Source organism: Macrobrachium rosenbergii, chromosome 13 (assembly GCF_040412425.1).
Source record: "Macrobrachium rosenbergii isolate ZJJX-2024 chromosome 13, ASM4041242v1, whole genome shotgun sequence".
Classification (NCBI taxonomy): Eukaryota; Metazoa; Arthropoda; class Malacostraca; order Decapoda; family Palaemonidae; genus Macrobrachium; species Macrobrachium rosenbergii.
Genome location: NC_089753.1, coordinates 40,451,754 through 40,472,239, shown reverse-complemented (window position 1 = coordinate 40,472,239; position 20,486 = coordinate 40,451,754).

The following is a 20,486-nucleotide window of genomic DNA, read 5'->3' as shown; positions in this document are numbered from 1 at the left end:
TTGCAAAAAAATAATGTCTATAAAAATATATTTTTCTTTGATTATTTTAGTTATTCATAGGCATCCTTGCACCCCTTAGGAACCACTGGTGTAATTGAAACTCATTCTTTTGTCTTACAGAGACTAATTGCCAATAAAGGAATATACTTTTCGTAGAAAGGATAACAGTATCGCTTAACTATTTCAAAATCGACAGAACAGGATCTTCAGTTCCCTTAGACTTTATTCGCGATTAAACGAACACAGAAAGATTGTGTATATATACGAAGTTTATTCTATTACTGAATCTTAGTAAGTCTGATTGCCATTATCGGAATATATAACTGTAGAAAGCTTCATAGTGTCTCGTAAGGCCGCCACTTACGTTCAGTTATACCTGCGTAGTTCAGTTATACCTACGCAGTTAAGCCTGCACAGTCAGCCTGTGCAGGCAAAACAATCCACTAACGTTCAGTTATACCTACGCAGTTTGCGGGCAAAAGTGAACGTTAGTGGGTTCGGTTTTGCCTGCACAGGCCGACTGTGCGGGCAAAACTGAGCGTTAGTGGGTTCAGTTTTGCCTGCACAGGCCGACTGTGCGGGCAAAACTGATCGTTAGTGGGTTCAGTTTTGCCTGCACAGGCCGACTGTACAGGCAACACTGAACGTTAGTGGGTTCAGTTTTGCCTGCCCAGGCCGACTGTGCGGCCAAAACTGAACGTGAGTGGGTTCAGTTTTGCCTGCACAGGCCGACTGTGCGAGCAAAACTGAACGTTAGTGGGTTCAGTTTTGCCTTCACAGGCCGACTGTGCGGGCAAAACTGAGCGTTAGAGGGTTCAGTTTTGCCTGCACAGGCCGACTGTGCGAGCAAAACTGAACGTTAGTGGGTTCAGTTTTGCCTTCACAGGCCGACTGTGAAGGCATAACTGCGCAGGTATAACTGAAGGTTAAGGCCGCCACTTAATCACATCGAAATCTACGGAACATTGCCTTCAAACGACCTCCAGATTTTCTTTTTTCATTGAGCTCAGGAAACCGTTTTCCTCCTGAAAAAACAGTTGATGAATAGAAATGGTAATTGGAACGAAATAAATAATACGGAAAAGAAAGCAACAATTCGAACAACCGCTATTCCTTTGAAGGTCTCTCTTTTGTTGTCAAATCATTTTAGATTTGTTTCTCACTATTTCTAGGAATTGTTCTCGTTGGGATTTTGTATGTGAGAGAGGAAGCGTAACTTTTTTTTTTTAGGGGGGGGGGCGGCTTTCAGAATAGTTAATTTTGTTGACGACGCATGAAAGGAAAACTGTGTTGCAAAAGGAAAGCTTTGTTGTGCTGTTCTTGAAGCGAAATTTCAATTTCCGAGTTTGTCGGGGCATTTTGCAGTTGTTTGCGAGTGTGTACCGCGAATGAGTAAAGGGATGAATTTCTCTTTCAATAATCTCCAGTGCGGCTACGCCAGAAATAAATTCTTCTAATTCTTCATTAGCCGGCTGGAGGCTCGAACACGGGCCTAGCGAGTGTGAAAGCAAGAATGTATATAGATTTAGGTAAAATCTAAATCCCACTGAGGAAATTATTTTTACCCTGGAAGGGTCGCAAAATGTTTGAAGTGAGTTTTATGGGTCGCCAAGTAAAAATGTTTGGGAAGCCCTGCGTTAAAGGAGGTGACGGAAGTCTCAGAAATACATTAATGGCGAAAAATTCGCATTTTTCTCATTTATCTGTCAAAGCGTTTATGCAAATCCACTGCACTCGCAGATGAAGACGCAAAAAATAGCGAAGAAAATTCTCTGGACATTTGGGAAATGTCTCTTGTCGAGCAGAAATCGCGAAAGATGAATTAGTGTCATAAATCTCCCCATTGAAATTCACGTATTCCAATATTTCGCAGTTGGCAACTCTCACTCTCCCTCCTTCCCCCGCCCGCCCTGTATGCATCCGAAATGCTTCGTTACGTTCCAGAATGGTTAAAGATTTAGGAGAAGTTCTGTGTTGCTCCTGTGAGCGAAATGTGTAATGAAGTGCGATAGATGGACAATGGCAATGCGATATTGAAATATTACGTTCCGCTAAAAGAAACAGACAGCTTCAAGAGAAGAATGTTGGTTAATTCCTTTTATTTATTTATTATTCACTTTGGAAATGAAAGTCGTTGGGGCATACATTTCAATATATTCCTTACCGATACCCTGTCTCTCGGGCTTGCGTTTAGTTACTCATGTCATGTGTTTTGTCGTAGCTGTCTTGCCGATGTAAATTTATATATATCAATTATAATTCCTCTGGTGTGTAAGTTATTCCCTGGGTACAGTGAATGCGATATTAAACGACGTGGCTATATATATATATATATATATATATATATATATATATATATATATATATATATATATATATATATATATATATATATAGTGTGTGTATACATACATACATACATACATACATATATATATATATATATATATATATATATATATATATATATATATATATATATATATATAAAGTCAATTCGTTTGTCATTCATTGCACCCAGGGAATAACTTACACATATGAGGAATTTTAATTGATTACCTCATCATTGCAGCTAACCCGACCAGAATTTGAACCCGCTGTGATTATTTTAGGTTAAATGATGCCTTAAGAACGGGAATTATATTTGTAATGTCTTACACGTGCAGACTGTACTTCATCCATAAATGTGGGCCTTTGTTTTAGCTTGACAATACGGCTGTGTAAATTCCAAAATCGACTGTTTATCATTGTGTCTGAACGATACTGCCCAGAGATGGAAGACTGTAGTATCTGCAAAACTACAAAACTGAGAAGTTAAGTTTACCTTAGTTTAACCAGACCACTGAGCTGATTAACAGCTCTCCTAGAGAGGGCTGGCCCGAAGGATTAGATTTATTTTACGTGGCTAAGAACCAGTTGGTTACCTAGCAACGGGACCTACAGCTTATTGTGGAATCCGAACCACATTATAACGAGAAATGAATGTCTATCACCAGAAATTAATTTCTCTTATTCTTCATTGGCCGGTCGGAGAATCGAACAACGGGCCCAGCAGAGTGCTAGCCGAGAACGATACCAATTCGTCCAATAAGGAACTACAAAACTGAGAAAAATGGCAGATACTCCCTTGCCTTACTACTGATTTTGCAGATACTGCAAATGGGACCCCCCTAAATAAAGCATTGAAGAATCATTCTGAAACTGCAGTAACTTGTGTATTAGTGTTTCACGACCCCAACAGGTGGCATATCTCAATTTCGAAAATTTTGCAGATACTGCAGTTTTCCATTTTAGGGCAGCATAGGCCTAGGCTCGAAACCTAGCCAGGGCAGATGCACTTTTCACTTATAAATCTGCCGTGGGCGTAAGCTATTCCCAGGGTATAGCGAATCACCCGGGTTCGATCGCGAAATGAGTCAGAAATTTGTTTGTTCCACACGTTCTCTTAATATTTCCATTTATGCTAGTGGAAAACTTTGTTTTTTCTTTATTCCTTCTTTTTCCATCTTCTCATTTCTCTTGATATTTCCAGTTATTCTGATGAAAAACTTTGTTTTTCTTCATTCCTTTTTTCATTTTCTCATTTTTCTTAATATTTCCATGTATGCTAGAGGAAAACTTTGTTTTTCTTTATTCATTTTTTTTCATTTTCTCATTCTTCTTAATATTTCCATTTATTCTGATGGAAAACTTTGTTTTCTATATTCATTCTTTTCATTTTGTCATTTCTCTTTGATATTTTCAGTTATTCTGATGGAAAACTGTTTTTCTTCATTCATTTTTTCATTTTCTCATTTCTCTTAATATTTCATTTATTCTGATGGAAAACTTTGTTTTTCTTTATTCATTTTTTAATTTTCTCATTTCTCTAATATTTCCATTCATTCAGATGGAGAACTTTGTTTTTCTTTATTCACTTTTTTTCATTCTCTCATTTCTCTTAATATTTCCAGTTATTCTGAAGGAAAACTTTGTTTATCTTTATTCCTTTTTTTCATTTTCTCATTTCTCTTTTAATATTTCCAGTCATCCTGTTGGAAAGCTTTGTTTTTCTTTATTAATTTTTTTTTTATTTTCTCCTTTCCAGTAACCTACAACTCTGGAAAAGGCTACAAAATAAAGGTACCATAAAATATAGGCACCAAATTTCCAAAACATGAGAAGCAGATATAGTTAAAAAAAAAAAAAAAAAAATGCTACTCTGAGTAAAGGGAGGTTATAAAACTTATTTAACCACTTTGTGGAACGTGACTCAGACAGGCTTAAAAGTTTTCAGTACCAGACAACCCTGTGTTTATTAAACGGTATTGAGGTTCAATTAACACACCAAAAGTTTCAAGAACCGCTTCCTTTTCTTTCCTTTCCTTTCCTTTCATTGAGCAATGAGTTACCCAGCACCCATCCAAAGTCTCATACCCGTGCCCGACTCCCAGGGGGGTGGGCATCTTCCAGCTTCTTGAAAAAACCCCAAAACTTTCTTTTCTCGATTATGAGAGTTAATGAAATTTACAAAACCCGGTCGCTTGGTTCGTAAACGAATTTGTGGGGACTTTCTCTTAAAGATGAGGAGTTTTAGTTTTCTGTAAAAGGAATCTACTGAGACGGCTATTTGTCTGTACGTCCGCACTTTTTCTGTCCGCTCTCAGATCTTAAAAACTACTGAGGCAAGAGGCCTGCAAATTGGCATGTTGATCATCAAACATAGCAAATTGCAGCCCTGTAGCCTCAGTAGTTTTTATTTTTTTATAAGGTTAAAGTTAGCCATGATCGTACGTTTGGCAGCGCTATAGGTGCCGAGAACACAGGCCACCACCGAACAGTGGCTGAAAGTTTCATGGGCTGCGGCTGAGAGTTTCATACGTCATTGTACGCTGTACAGAAAACTCGATTGCGCCGAAGAAACTTCGGCGCATTTTTGGCTTTTCATAATTTTTTGAAATGTATTTTTTTTTTTCTGCAATGAACGTATTTATTTGCTACCTTGTTTATCAGCAGAATTTGTTAGTTCTGTTTTAGTAAAGTAAAATTTTCTTCTTTTAGCCAAGTTACAAATCCAGCAATAATTACACGATTTTGTCAGGGAAAAATGAGAACTAATTGGAACGATTTTTCCACTACGAAAACAAATTGAACGGTAGGCTATAGAGAGAGAGAGAGAGAGAGAGAGAGAGAGAGAGAGAGAGAGAGAGAGAGAGAGAGCAAGCTGGTGAAACTGCATTTGTATAAATGCACCGACGTGAATAATTGTGTATCAAAAGAGAAATACAGGGATGGAGAGAAAGATGGGAAATTGGCTCTAGAGAAATAGTGATTCCCTGAAGTTACCCTACAGCCGTTTTCCAGGAATCAGAGTAGGAATCGGACATCCCTTCAGGATTGATGAACGGGTCACTTTTTACAGAAGGACGGACATGGAACGCCGATATACCTGGCCAGTGTCGATCAACACAAAACTCCATCTATGTCGCTAACGCTTGGAACTGGAAATATGTCTTCCCGTGGGGGTTTAGTGCCGTCAGTGCACCTCATACGGTGCACTGTAGGCGTTACTTAAGGTTCTTTGCAGCGTCCCTTTGACCCCTAGCTGCAACCCCTTTCATTCCTTTGACTGTACCTCCATTCATATTCTCTTTCTTTTTCTTGCTTTCCACCATCTCCTAACAACTGTTTCACAGCGCCTCTGCGAGGTTTTCCTCACGTTACGCCTTTCCAGACCTTTTACTGTCAATTTCCAATTCAGTGCCGAATGACCTCATAGGTCCCAGCGCTGGGCCTTTGGCCTAAATTCAGAACTCAGTTCAATGCTTCAGAAAGTCAGCATAACATTATGAGAACGTTGAGAATAAAAATGTATTGATCCTCATTAATGCACCATCGAATTCTTCTTTTCTTCGCGATCCTGACACGTATAAACATAGACTTTGCCTTAGGATGAAAAACCAGCTGGTATTACTTGAAACATTTTCTTAATAAACCTTAGTCATGAAAACCATCATAAACAAGACAGCACACCTGAATTGAACGTCACTATACATTTGAATGCCACTCGGGAGAGAGAGCAAAAAAAAAAAAAAAAAAAAAAAAAAAAAAAGGCATCTTTGGTACCGCCATGTATATTTTCCTAATAAGCCTTATTCGCGACAACCATTTTAAACAAGACAGCAACCCTGAATTGAACGTCACTATACATTTGAATGCCACTCGGGAGAGAGAACAAAAAAAAAAAAAAAAAGTAAAAAATGAGCCGACGTTTCTTCGGCGCAATCGAGTTTTCAGTACAGCGTATAATGCTGTATGAAACACTCGGCCGCGGCCCATGAAACTTTCAGCCACGGCCAGGTGGTGACCTGTCCTATAGCGTTGCCAGACGCACGATCATGGCTAACTTTAACCTTAAATGAAATAAAAACAACTGAGGCTAGAGAGCTGCAATTTGGTATGCTTAATGATTGGAGGGTGGATGATCAACATACCAATTTGTAGCCCTCTAGCCTCAGTAATTTTTAAGATCTGCGGGTTGAGAGAAAAAGTGCGGACGAATAGTTTTTCTTTTACAGAAAACTAAAAGGTATCTTGATGAACAGCAGCAATCTATGATCCTTGCATGTACATTCTTCTTCTTCTTCTTCTTCTTCTTCTTCTTCTTCTTCTTCTTCTTCTTCCATGGATGCATCGCTTCACTTCAAAGAGGAGAGGCCTCACATCGAACTCCTCTTCGGAGATGAAACTAAAACCAAGCAGCCGGGACGAAGGCTTTTATTTTTTCACACTTTCAGGTTTTGGTCCTTTTGGGAATGCTTGAATAGTTTCAACTGGTATTTTTTGTGTGATAAAATACAGTTGCAGTGTTTATCTATTTAATTTTTCATATTTAACAATGTTGCAGTATGTATATATTTGATTTTTCTCATTTAACAATGTTGCAGTTGTATCTGTTTAATTTTTCATATTCAACAATGATAGTTTGTGATGAAATCCACTTTTATACTTGCCGTCGTCCAACCGGGGACCAGCCCCTCTCATACTAGCCTGTTAAATGTCTACAGTATAAAGTTGCTTTGGTACTAATCGCCGTAGGGGGCCAGTGCCGTCAATGCACCTCATGTAGTGCACTGTAGGCATTACTTAAGGTTCTTTGCAGTGTCCCTTTGGCCCCTAGCTGCAACCCCTTTCATTCCTTTTACTGTACCTCCGTTCATACTCTTCTTTCTTCCATCTTACTGTCCACTTTCTTTCTTCCATCTTACTGTCCACCTTCTTGTAACAGTTGTTTCATAGTGCAACTGCGAAGTTTTCCTCCTGTTACACCTTTGAAACATTTTTACTCGCAATTTACCTTTCAACGCTGAATGACCTCATAGGTCCCAGAGCTTGCCCTTTGGCCTGAATTTTATATTCCGTTCCATTCCTTTGGTACTAAATTGGAGACGGTACTTAACGTCCTAAGGGTCAAACTTGCCTCTGGACCCTCTTATGTTACCGTTATTCTAGATGGCATGGATATACTGATAAATTAACATAAATTTTTTTTAATTCCTATATGAGAAAACGCCTGTATCTAATCATCAATTTGTGACGCCAGTTTTAATAGCCACAAATCGATCAATTATTCATCAGTGTATTTCATTAATGTATTTGCAAATCCACAACAGAGTTTTAACCGAAATGTAATTAGGCCTAATTAAATAGATTGTTTTTTCAACATGTAAGGCTTAGATTTTTTTTTTCAACAGGTAAACTTAGATTTTTTTTAACATGTAAAGCTTAGATTTTTTTAACAGGTAAAGCTTAGATTTTTTTTTCAACATGTAAAGCTTAGATTTTTTTTTTCAACATGTTAAACTTAAAAGGGCCTAACTCTTTGATCGGGTATTAGATAGCTTGTGATTTTATAAAAAAAAATAAAAAATAGTGAGCTGACGTTCATGGTTTCCCAGGATGGAAATTGACAGCAAAGGATGAGAGACGCAAAGTGATGACGTAGGATTTTAATGAAGAAGGATTATGAGCAGCTGTTGTCTTTGATGAATGCGTGCCTGTGTAATATTCTCTCTCTCTCTCTCTCTCTCTCTCTCTCTCTCTCTCTCTCTCTCTCAAACACACACGTACGCATGCGCGCACTGTGACGTAAACAGTGCTTGATCCAGGGATGGAAAAATCTAACAAGCACGGTTTTTAAGGTATGCATTTTTTTTTCTTTTTATCTAAAGCTTTCGTACAATTAAAAACATACTTGTGGAAAACAAAATAACAGAGAAGGGAAAAGTTTTATATTAGAACTTTATTTTTGATAAGCCATTTGCCCAACCGCTGAGAACATAGATAACGGTTGGTAGTGTATATTATATATATATATATATATATATATATATATATATATATATATATATATATATATATATATATATACATTATATATATGTATGTATGTATATGTGCATGTATATATATATTATATATACACCATGTATATAACAATATATATATATATATATATATATATATATATATATATATATATATATATATATATATATATATATGCATGTATAGGCTATGTATGTATATATTTATGTGTGTGTTTTGTGTGTATATATGTATTTGTATATATATAATTATATAAATAAATAGATAACACACACACAGAGGTACGCACACACACACACACACACACACATATATATATATATATATATATATATATATATATATATATATATATCTATATATATATATATATATATATATATATATATATATATATATATATATATATATACTGTATATATATCACAAGACGCATGCTGTAAAAATACTGCCAATATCAGAGTCGGCCAACGTAAAAGAATTCTATCGAAGCGCTTTCATGTATTTGCTATTTGCACATCTTCAAAGCGCCCCTTTGAAGATGCGTATAAAGTAAATACACCAGACCTTTAGGAAATCATCCTTTTCCTTCAGCCTAATTTTGGCATGTGTAGTATATTTTCAGCAAGAGTGTTTTGTGAGTTGTTTGTGTATATTACACACACACTCACACACACACACACACACACACACACACACACACACACACACACATATATATATATATATATATATATATATATATATATATATATATATATATATATACGTTATAATTTTTATATTGTATATACATACACATGTATTTATATGTTTATATATGTGTCTGTAATAATATATATATATATATATATATATATATATATATATATATATATAAATGTGTGTATGAATGTAATTGGTTATTCTAGTTTGACAGATACCTATCACCCAATCTATTAGTCAAACTGTCAATATTCATTCAAAATTCTTTCTCTGAATTATCAAAATATCCCATCAGTTCATCGTCATTTCATTTCGAAGTTCCATTAACGGTCCTTTGAGGCTTCCAATACTCCTCTCCATACTCTTTTCCTCAGTCCCTCACATTCCAATTACCTATTTTTTCGCTTCTTTCCTTCACAATTCCCTATCCTTCCATCCACCAAAATCCTGAATCGCAAAGCTGACTCACAACTTCTAATGCTTACGTTTTCTATGATGTTCTCATCATAGAAAACGTAAACATTAGACGGGTAAGTTTTCGAAGAGGTGTTGGGTGGCGACTTTTTATTTAACGAGTCTTTTGTGTGTGTGTTTTTGTAAAGCGATGAATTAGACCCGTTTAAATGTACACGAGTGGCTGCTTGTCGCCGACAGGCGTTGCTTTTTGAATTTTGAGGGGCCGCCAAGAGGGCTTCTTGGTTCCTGTCTGGATTGGGAATGATAAATTTTGTTAGATTATAGGGGTTTCCTTGTTTAGAGTTTAGGTTTTGTTATAATATTACATATATATATATATATATATATATATATATATATATATTTAACAGATAATTATATATATATATATATATATACATATATTTAACAGATAATTATATATATATATATAATATATATATATATATATATATATATATATATATATATATATATATATATATATATATATATATATATATATATATATATATATATATATATTAAAATGATCATGTCTGTCCCTTGTAACCATTGAATCTGTGCTTTGTCTAGGAGAGGGAATCTTAGTGAATAACCTACAGAATGGCTTTTCCCCCTGTTTTTATCATAAAATTGAATGAGCAAGCTAATGAAATGTTGTATTTGGCATTATTCAGTATCTTTTGATTATTTATAGTTTTTTGAAAGGTATCTTACAATAGATGAGCTGAAAAGAGGTTGAAATAACAACGACCTGACCGATCTAAGGCTGATTCACATTATACCATCACGTCACCGACACATCACATCACGTCACCGACACATCACATCACGTCAACGTCCCATCAGCCGTGCCTTGTATTCACGCTATCCATCACAATCCCGTTCAGTTCATGGCCAACCTCAGCGACTCACAAATTTAGCGGAAAGAAACTCGCAAAAGCACCGTCACGTCACGTCACGTCACGTCACGTCACGTCAAGTCAAAATATTCTTTCCAAGAAAACGTGTCGTGATGTGACGGTGGATGCCGTGTGCTTGATGGTGACTGACGTGATGGTGTGAACAAGTCCATCTGATTACATGTAAGAAATTCTCACGCACTTTGACGTGACGTGATGTGTCGGTGACGCGATGTTATAATGTGAATCGGCCTTTAAAGTCTGTGTGTACATTGGCTTTTGCCTGTGGCATTGTTGGCAAAAGGTTCATGGTATTAGAGCCTAAATGCCAACCGATAGCTTTCTTTCTTCTTTCTTGCTTTAAACCTTCAGCTGAAAACCCTTATGGACAGAGTCAACAGATTATAAACCCAAAGGGGGTCCAAAGGGAAATCAAGCTGGAGAGAGAGAGAGAGAGAGAGAGAGAGAGAGAGAGAGAGAGAGAGAGAGAGAGAGAGAGAGAGAGAAGTTATAGGAAAAGGTGATAAATAAATACTGCCCAAAAATGGAAGACTGCAGTATCTGCAAAAATACAAAACTGAGAAAAATGTCAGATACTCCCTCGCCTTACTACCGATTTTGCAGATACTGCAAATGGGACCCCCCCCCCTAAATACTCGTGGAAAGCACTACAGAATCATTCTGAAACTGCAGTAACTTGTGTATTTTGTGTTTCACGAACTCAACACGTGGCATATTATCAATTTCGAAATGTTTTGCAGATACTGCAATAGACACGAGGGTTTAGAAATAAAACCGGTACTCCTGAAATTCAGGAGACGTCAGCAGCAGCAGAGAGCAGGAATGAATTTGTTACTCGCTTAAATATTTGGAAATCAGAAGAAGAATCCACAACTGTAGTAGGCAGACTATTCCACATTTTAGTTGTAGACAAGGCGAAACTCCTAGGAAACTGAGTAGTGTTAAACCTGGTACTAGAAAACGACACGGTTTAATACTACTCAGTTTTTTAAAGTTTTTATTTCTGTAAGATATCGCTTATAGCATACGCTCAGAATATAAAGTAAAAAAAAAAGTTCTCCCCGGTTATTATAAGATGATACTGCAAAGAAAGCTTCCTATTTTCGATTACAATCCTCAAGCAGCTCACTCCCCCTGACTATAAGATGAATGAGTTTTAGATTTCCGGAAAGGAAACTATTGTGCCGGCTTTGTCTGTCCGTCCGCACTTTTTTGTGTCCGCCCTCAGATCTTAAAAACTACTGAGGCTAGAGGGCTGCAAATTGGTATGTTGATCATCCCCCTTCCAATCGTCAAACATAGCAAATTGCAGCCCTCTAGCCGCAGTAATTTTTATTTTATTTATAAGGTTTAAGGTGGCCATAATCGTGCATCTGGCAACTGTATAGGCCAGGCCTCCACGGCTTGTGCTTAAAGTTTCGTGGGCCCCGGCTCATACAGCGTTATACCGAGACCACCGAAAGATGGATTTATTTTCGGTGGCATTGAGTACAGAAAACTCGATTGCGCCGAAGATACTTCGGGGCATTTTTACTTGTTTATTTTTCTTTCTATTTTCGATACGAAGGTGCCATTAACCCTTTAACCATTTAGTACGTATATATACGGGGAGCAGATGTTTTGACCGTGGCGTTTAGTACGTATATATACGATCGATTTTTCCCTCTTTCCTTTCAAAGTTAATCCCCTATAATATATTTTCTCCGGGTCCGAGGAAGTGTTGTTGATCATATCGAAACAAAAACTCTTCCTCCCGAACACCCTTTTATCATAATTTTCCTGATTATCTGTATCTAATGCGGGAATTCGCCAATCACTTGGCGACATCGTTATGTAGCGAGACAACGTGATGCAGAGTTGGTTCATTATCTTACACGGAATTTGGTCTTTCGACGCAGCGGGTAGAAGGGCTATAATCCTCTCTAATCCAACTTTGTTTCAGTCGTGAGTTACATTCTTCTCTGTTTTTCTTTTCCAGCTCTAGCGCAAATGAAAAACGATAAGTGATTGTAGTTTATTGACATCATTCCGACTGAAATGTGAAAAAGGTACTCACTTGACTGTTTTATTACTTTACGATGTGTTCAGTGCGTGTGACTGAACTCCAGATGCGCTTCATTGTTTATTTATTGTAAATTTCTAAAGTTGGCAATAATTGTAATTTGTTTCGTCAATGTAACTGTAGCGTTTCATAAAAATTACTTCAGAAGCTTTGTATATTATCCTGTTTCATTTATACACACGCATATATATATATATATATATATATATATATATATATATATATATATATATATATATATATATATATATATATATATATATATATATATATATATATATATATATATATATATTCGAATAACTAATTGTCGTTACTTTTGAATAAATTCTGGAACGTCACAGATCACAGGGTTAGATCTAGAACGAAAAGACTTTCAAACATGAAACAATACACAAGACGATAATCTAAATGAAAGTTACGTAAAAAATTCTTGCACAAGAGACAGTGCTGAAAAATCATCCGGACAGTGAGAATGATGAAAATGACAACAGAGGCTAACAGAGCAAAGACAGTACAGTGAGGTGTATATTTGATGATTGTGAATGGATTGCCAGTAATTTCCGGGCCTAAGACTTCGTCTTTGACAACAGTGGCAGTTTCATTACATCGGTAAAGGAAAATCTTTAAAAACAGATGATGAAATTTATCGGCATCACCAATTTCCTATTCAAATTATCTTTTAGGTGTAGAGAGAGAGAGAGAGAGAGAGAGAGAGAGAGAGAGAGAGAGAGAGAGAGAGAGAGAGAGAGAGATAACTGTTTTCTTTGTATTGTTCTTTACCCTCTTTTGAACACTGGATGTCATGTACAGTAATTCAGACCTCACAGTTTTGGATTTGATAATTCATAACGTTCGAGAATTCTAACAGCAACTCTAAAAAGAATAATTAGCATACGGATCAATGAACAAAGACAACATGATGTTTTATATATATATATATATATATATATATATATATATATATATACACACATATATATATAAATTATATATATAAATATATATATATATATACATATACAGTATATATATATGTATATATATACATATACTGTATATATTATATATATATATATATATATATATATATATATATATATATATATATATATATATATATATATAATTGTTATGTGTGTATATGTATATTTATGTACAGTATATAGATTTATAGTGCACATAGAAACTCTGTACATACAATATGGGTGTCATTAGCTACGTTTCCAAACTTCCTGACTTATAATCCGACTACAGTTAATCTGCATTTCTCAACTGGGGTTCTTGAATCCGGTCATAAAATCTAAATTATCCCTCCCCGGGCTGTCCAGAAGAAAGAGGCGTCCCGGGACAAGGCCGAGTGAATTTACAAATCTGCCATCACTTGAGGAGTCAATAATAGTATTTTTTTTTATTTCACATTGCATCATTTATTTTCACCAGTAAGTCTGGGCTAGATGTTGGCCATTAGTATAATTTATTTAGGTGATTAGAAACTAGATCATCTTCACCCTACCTCTGGATCAAAGCAGTGTAATGCATGACTTCAATTCTTCAGGTTTCAGTTCATTTTACGTCTTCACGGTTAGATACGCAGAACAAGTGTCAAGCTGTTTACCGTTTCAGACCTAGCATGGAAAGGTGGGGCGACGTGTCTGCCATTTCTACGCGATATCCAAACTTAGGTCAAGGTTTTATGAATCAAATCTGGGAAAAGTGGCAACGTCTAAAACGTACATGTCCGCGGTCATTTTGGTCTGACTATGATATTGATAAGTGGCGAATATAGAAATTTGTAAGGCAGCGACGTGGCTGGTATTGACTGAAACGGTCGGCTGTTGGTGTATGGCTCTGGTTCCTCCCACCCGCCGGGAATTTGATGTGCTTGAATTATGGCCTGGAATGATAACGAGTCCTTTTGAAAGATTCCAGTTTCTTCTTTCATTGATGTTGGTCACTTCGGAATTCCATGAAACAAGGAATTAGAATAGGTCAAAAGGACTGGGGTTAATCCGAGGCATCATTTTCAAACTAATGTTCGAGTGGTTCCACCCACCAAACTCGATGCAGGTGGAAGGAAGGAAAGGAGATATGAAAACAACAACAGATCATTACCTTCCAAGGATACCTGAATATGCCTTTGATATACAGTATATATATATATATATATATATATATATATATATATATATATATATATATATATATATAATGTATGTATATATATATTATATATACATATACATATATATATATATATATATATATATATATATATATATATATATATATATATCACTTAGAAATTCCATACAGTTTACTTTTATATAATATTTTTTACTTAGAAAATAGACATGCATCGTGGATGATGTAGATTTCATAACAGGAACATAGGTTTAGCCCAAACATTGGATTATACAGACTGTCAAATGCAAGATCTTTTGGAAACAGCTCGAATATATACCATTATATGGCCTGTCAAATAAAAATCTGATGCTTAGTAGCAACTATAATTCGAATGACTAATTGTTGTAACCTATTATATATAATTTCTAGATTGTAGAATCTAGAACGTCAAAAAGGAAGAGTTTCATATACAACAAATAAACTTCCATGCATGAAACAATGCATGTGTGTCGGTTCTAAGAGAATGTCATTTTCCAAATGTCGTCACACAATCCTATAGCCAATGGATAAATTGCTGTTAATATCATGGCTGGAAGAAGCAGACGAATAAATATGCGACCGTGGTGAAAGGGAAACGGCTGTATATATGTTAATAGTCTTATATGGGTTAAAATATTTGGAATAAGATACAGAAACTGATAAAAGAAAAGCAAACGTAGCCCTCCAGCCCTCAAAAGATGGCGTGCCCGGGAGAGTAGTTGCCATGTTGTGCTTTTTACTTTTTGCTGACAGTCTGGGTAGCGTAAAATTTTTGCTGACCTCACTCTTAGCTGACAACTAAGGCTGCTTCCCATAGAAAACGGTTACTGGGTTGAGGAGACAGGCCACCATCCAAAAGGTGGGCAGAAATCCAGTTTCGATGACTGAGGCAAAGTTGCCCATTTTTCGCACTGGTATACCCAACCTTAAGTAGCCCTGACAGTTACTGATTTACTTAAGGACACAGGCTACCATCCAAAAGGTGGGCAGAAATCCAGTTTCAATGACAGAGGCAAAGTTGCATATGTCTCGAACTGGTATACCCAACCTTAAGTAGGCTTGACAGTTACTGATTTACTTAAGGAGACAGGCTACCATCCAAAAGGTGGGCAGAAATCCAGTTTCGATGACAGACGCACAATTGCCTGTGTTCGAACTGGTATACCCAACCTTAAGTGGACCTGACAGTTACTGATTTACTTAAGGAGACAGGCCACCATCCAAAAGGTGGGCAGAAATCCAGTTTTGATGACAGAGGCAAAGTTGCCTATGTCTCGAAATGGTATACCCAACCTTAAGTGGGCCACACAGCTACTGATTTCCTTAAGGAGAGAGGACACCATCCAAAGGTTGGGCAGAAGTCCAGTTTCAATGACGGAGGCAAAGTTGCCTATGTCTCTGAATGGTATACCCAACCTTAAGTGGGCCTGGCAGCCACTGATTTCCTTAAGGAGACAGCCACCATCCAAAAGGTGGGCAGAAATCCAGTTTCAATGACAGAAGCAAAGTTGCCTATGTCTCGAAATGGTACACCCAACCTTAAGTGGACCTGACAGCCAGTGATTTCCTTAAGGAAACAGGCCACCATCCAAGAGGTGGGGAGAAATCCAGTTTCGACGACAAAGGCAATGTTGCCTATGTCTCGAACCTTTATACCCAACTTAAGTGGGCATGATAGGCACTGATTTCCTTAAGGAGACAGGCCACGAACCAAAAGGTGGGCAGAAATCCAGTTTCGACGACAGAGGCAAAGTTGCTTATGTCTCAAACTGGTACCCAACCTTTAGTGGACCTGACAGCCAGTGATTTCCTTAAGGAGACAGGCTACCATGCAAAAGGTGGGCAGAAATCCAGTTTCGATGACAGAGGCAAAGTTGCCTATGTCTCGAACTGGTACCCAACCTTTAGTGGACCTGATAGCTAGTGATTTCCTTAAGGAGACAGGCCACCATCCAAAAGGTGGGTAGAAATCCAGTTTCAGTGACAGGGGCAAAGTTGCCTATATCCCAAGGATTCCTCAGAAATCGTCATCCCAACACTCACCTCAGCTGAATTCATAAGACTAGTTTTCCGTGTCTAATGTTTTCCTCTATCTATTTACGCCAGCCTCTCTGTTTTTCTTTTTTTCATATTTCTAAAGTTTATTGATGCCATATTTCGCTTTGTTGGTTCTGTTTTGTCTTTCATGAGAAGATTTCTAGATACTCGTCTTTTCCATTTGCCATTTATTATTATTATTATTATTATTATTATTATTATTATTATTATTATTATTATTATTATTATTATTATTATTATTAATTTTAAATGTACACGTTTGGCTTTCATCAGTGTTTTAATTTGTAACTTTATTCTTATTAGTAATAGTAATATTGTAATGAGTATTATTATTATTATTATTGGTTAAAAAAATCCAAAAAAATCCAGTGATTTAAGTGTAAATCCATATTAGAAGTACATATATATTCGCTCACCATTGTAATGACTTGTGCTAATATGACATTTTTATGGATTATTATTATTATTATATTATATTATTATTATTATTATTATTATTATTATTATTATTATTATTATTATTATTCCTACACATGTAAGAGAGCCATATTCATGTTACAGCAACGCAATCAAAATTTAATATATGAAACAATAATATTAACATAGGATCTAAGCATGTAAAAAAATACACAAACGCATAAAAATGAACAAAAAGGTTGAAAAGAATTACACTCGATTTAAACACGTTTCCTCCGTATTAGTACACAGGTGTACCATCAGGTAGTGATGGTACACTGTCGCTTACTGGTACAGCAGTGGCCGAAAGCATGAATATTATTTTCTCCAAAACTAGCAAAATTTCAGTGGCTTTTTATTACTTTATAATTTTAATGAAATAATTATGCGCTGCTGTCATCTACAATTTTTTTCAGAAAAAGTGAAAAAAAATTGTCAACATGAGGATTTCAAATCAAACTAAAATGTTTCCATAAATGATAATGAAAAACTGTTAGAGACCCATTTTTCATGGAAAAAAAATTATGGTACTGTACACTATGTTAAAGACTGTGGGAAAAAAAAAAATATAAAAATTTTTAAACATGTTTTTATTAAAATGCACTAAAAAGTAAAAAATAATATCTTGGGACACAGCAGGATTTTCTTACAATTAATCATGTCTACAAAAATGAAAGCGTGGCCCCCAAACATGGAAGGAAATGCTACGAGAAAAGAAATAGATTTTATTTTATTTCTTGTAGCATTTCCTTCCATGTTTGGGGGTCACGCTTCTATTTTTGTAGACATGATTAATTGTAAGAAAATCCTGGTGTGTCTCAGAATATTTTCTACTTTTTAATACATTCAAATAAAAGCATGTTTAATTTTTTTTAGATTTTTTTTTATTTTACACTTTTCAGTTTTGGCAGAAATTGTAACCGATTTATGATTGTAGTTAACGAAACTGATATCCGTTTACGGGGAGGGTGAGGGAAGGGGAAGGGAGAGGTGAGCAGGGAGGTGAAGGGAAGGGGAAACGGGGAGGAGGAGTGGAAGGGGAGGGGGAAGGAAGAGGAAAAGGATGGAAAGATGGAAGGTGAGGGGGAGGGGAGGAGGAAGGGGAAAAGGGAGGGGAGGAAAATGAGAAGGGGATGGAGGGGAAAGAGGAGGGGAGGGGTGGAGGAGGAAAGGGAAGGGGAGGGGAATGGGAAGGAGGGCACTGCTAATTAACACTTGATCGTGTGCTCCGGCAGGGGAGGGGAAGGGGAAAGATGGGGGGAGGGAAGGTGGAAGTGGAGGGGATGAAGAGGAAAGGGAGGGGAGGAAACAGCTAAATTAACACTGATCGTGTGCTCCGGAAGGGGGGGGGAGAGGAGGGGAAGGGGGATGGCATAGGGAAGGGTGAGTGGGTGGAAGAGGGGAGGGAAGGGGGGAGGAGGAGGAGGAGGACGCAGCTAAATTAACATTTGATCTCATGCTCTGGAAGGGGGAGAGGGATGGAAGAGCGAAGGGGAGGGGGAGGACACAGGTAAATTAACACTTGATCGTGTGCTCCGGAAGGGGAAGGAAGAAGCGGGAGGGGTGGGGGAGGAGAAGGGGATGGATGAGGGAATGGGAGGGGGAAGGAAGAGGGAAGGGGAAGGGAAGAGCGCTAAATTAACACTTGATCGTGTATTTGGAAAGTGGGAGGGAGGAGAGGGATGGAGGAGGGAAGGGGAGGTGGAGGACAACTCTAAATTAACACTTGATCGTATGCACCGGAAGGGGGGGGAGGAGGGGGGGGAGGCAGATGGGTGGGGAAGGAATGGAAGAGGGAAGGGGAGAGAAGTAGGAAGGGGAAGGGTACGGGGATGGAAGGGGGAAGGGCAAAGACACAGCTAAATTAACACTTGATCGTGTGGTTTGGAAGGGGGAGGGGGAGGCGGATGGGTGGGGGAAGGGGATGGAAGAGGGAAGGGAAGGGGAGGGGGAGGATACATCTAAATTAACACTTGATCGTGTTCTGGGGAGGGGGATGGGAAATGGAAGGGGATGGAAGAGGGAAGGGGGAGGGTTTATATATGTAGAAGATAGATTCTACGAGTCAAAGTAGTGAAAAATCCGAAAAGTTTCATACAAATCCTGAGATACCGGGAGAGGTCACTAGAGGTCACTGCTGACCTACTGATCATGTAAGGTTGTATTGTCACCGGGATTGAGTAACCATGCAAAATTTCAAGTCTTTCGGATGAAGGAACCAGGTCGAAAATTGAGGGCAGACGGCCACACTGACAGACAGATGCAGATTCTTGCAGGTCAAGTTAAATAAAAGCATGTCAAAATAGTTCTCACAAAGTCATAACATGAATGAATTCTGTAAATGATCAACAAAAACACAAAATATTTATTCTTGTCAGACAACTAAGAACTGATAAACTTTCATCATTTACAAGCAAAATATTTCTATGAGAATGATAAAGTTCATAGACTTGAAAGAAATTCGTGAACATTATGTCAATGTTTTTCAGTGGAGTATGGAGGGCAGAAATGGTGTTTATCATCACATTGATCACAGTATGTGGAGACTCGTCTAGGCTTCGTATTTGCTACCACAGAGCCTTCATTCGACGCAGTTTTGAACGTATGTATATATGTATATATATATGTGTGTGTGTACGTATGTATGTGTGTGTATATATATATATTATATATATATGTGTGTGTATATATATATATATATATATATATATATATATATATATATATATATATATATATATATTGTACTTTATATATGTTTGTATAAATATAATTATTTTTTCGTATATTATTATTATTATTATCATTATTATTCAGGAGATGAAACCCACTCATATAGAACAAGTCCACCAAAGGGGCCATTGACTTGGAGTTCAAACTTCCGAAGAATTTGGTGTTCATTAGGAAGAAGTAAGAGGAGGTAAAGGGAAATACAGAAAGAAGAGATCTCACTTATTTAAAAAGAAAAAATAAATTAATATAGATAAAGATATATTAAAATGCAAGGAGGATAGCATTAAGGTAGTAATGCATTGCATCTTCATGCCTGAACTTCTGAAATATATATATATATATATATATATATATATATATATATATATATATATATTTTTCAGAAGTTATATATATATATATATATATATATATATATATATATATATATATATATATATATATATCTATATATATCTAATTCCATAAACAGAATACAGAAATCTTCATCATATATATATATATATATATATATATATATATATATATATATATATATAGTACACATAATCTTTAAA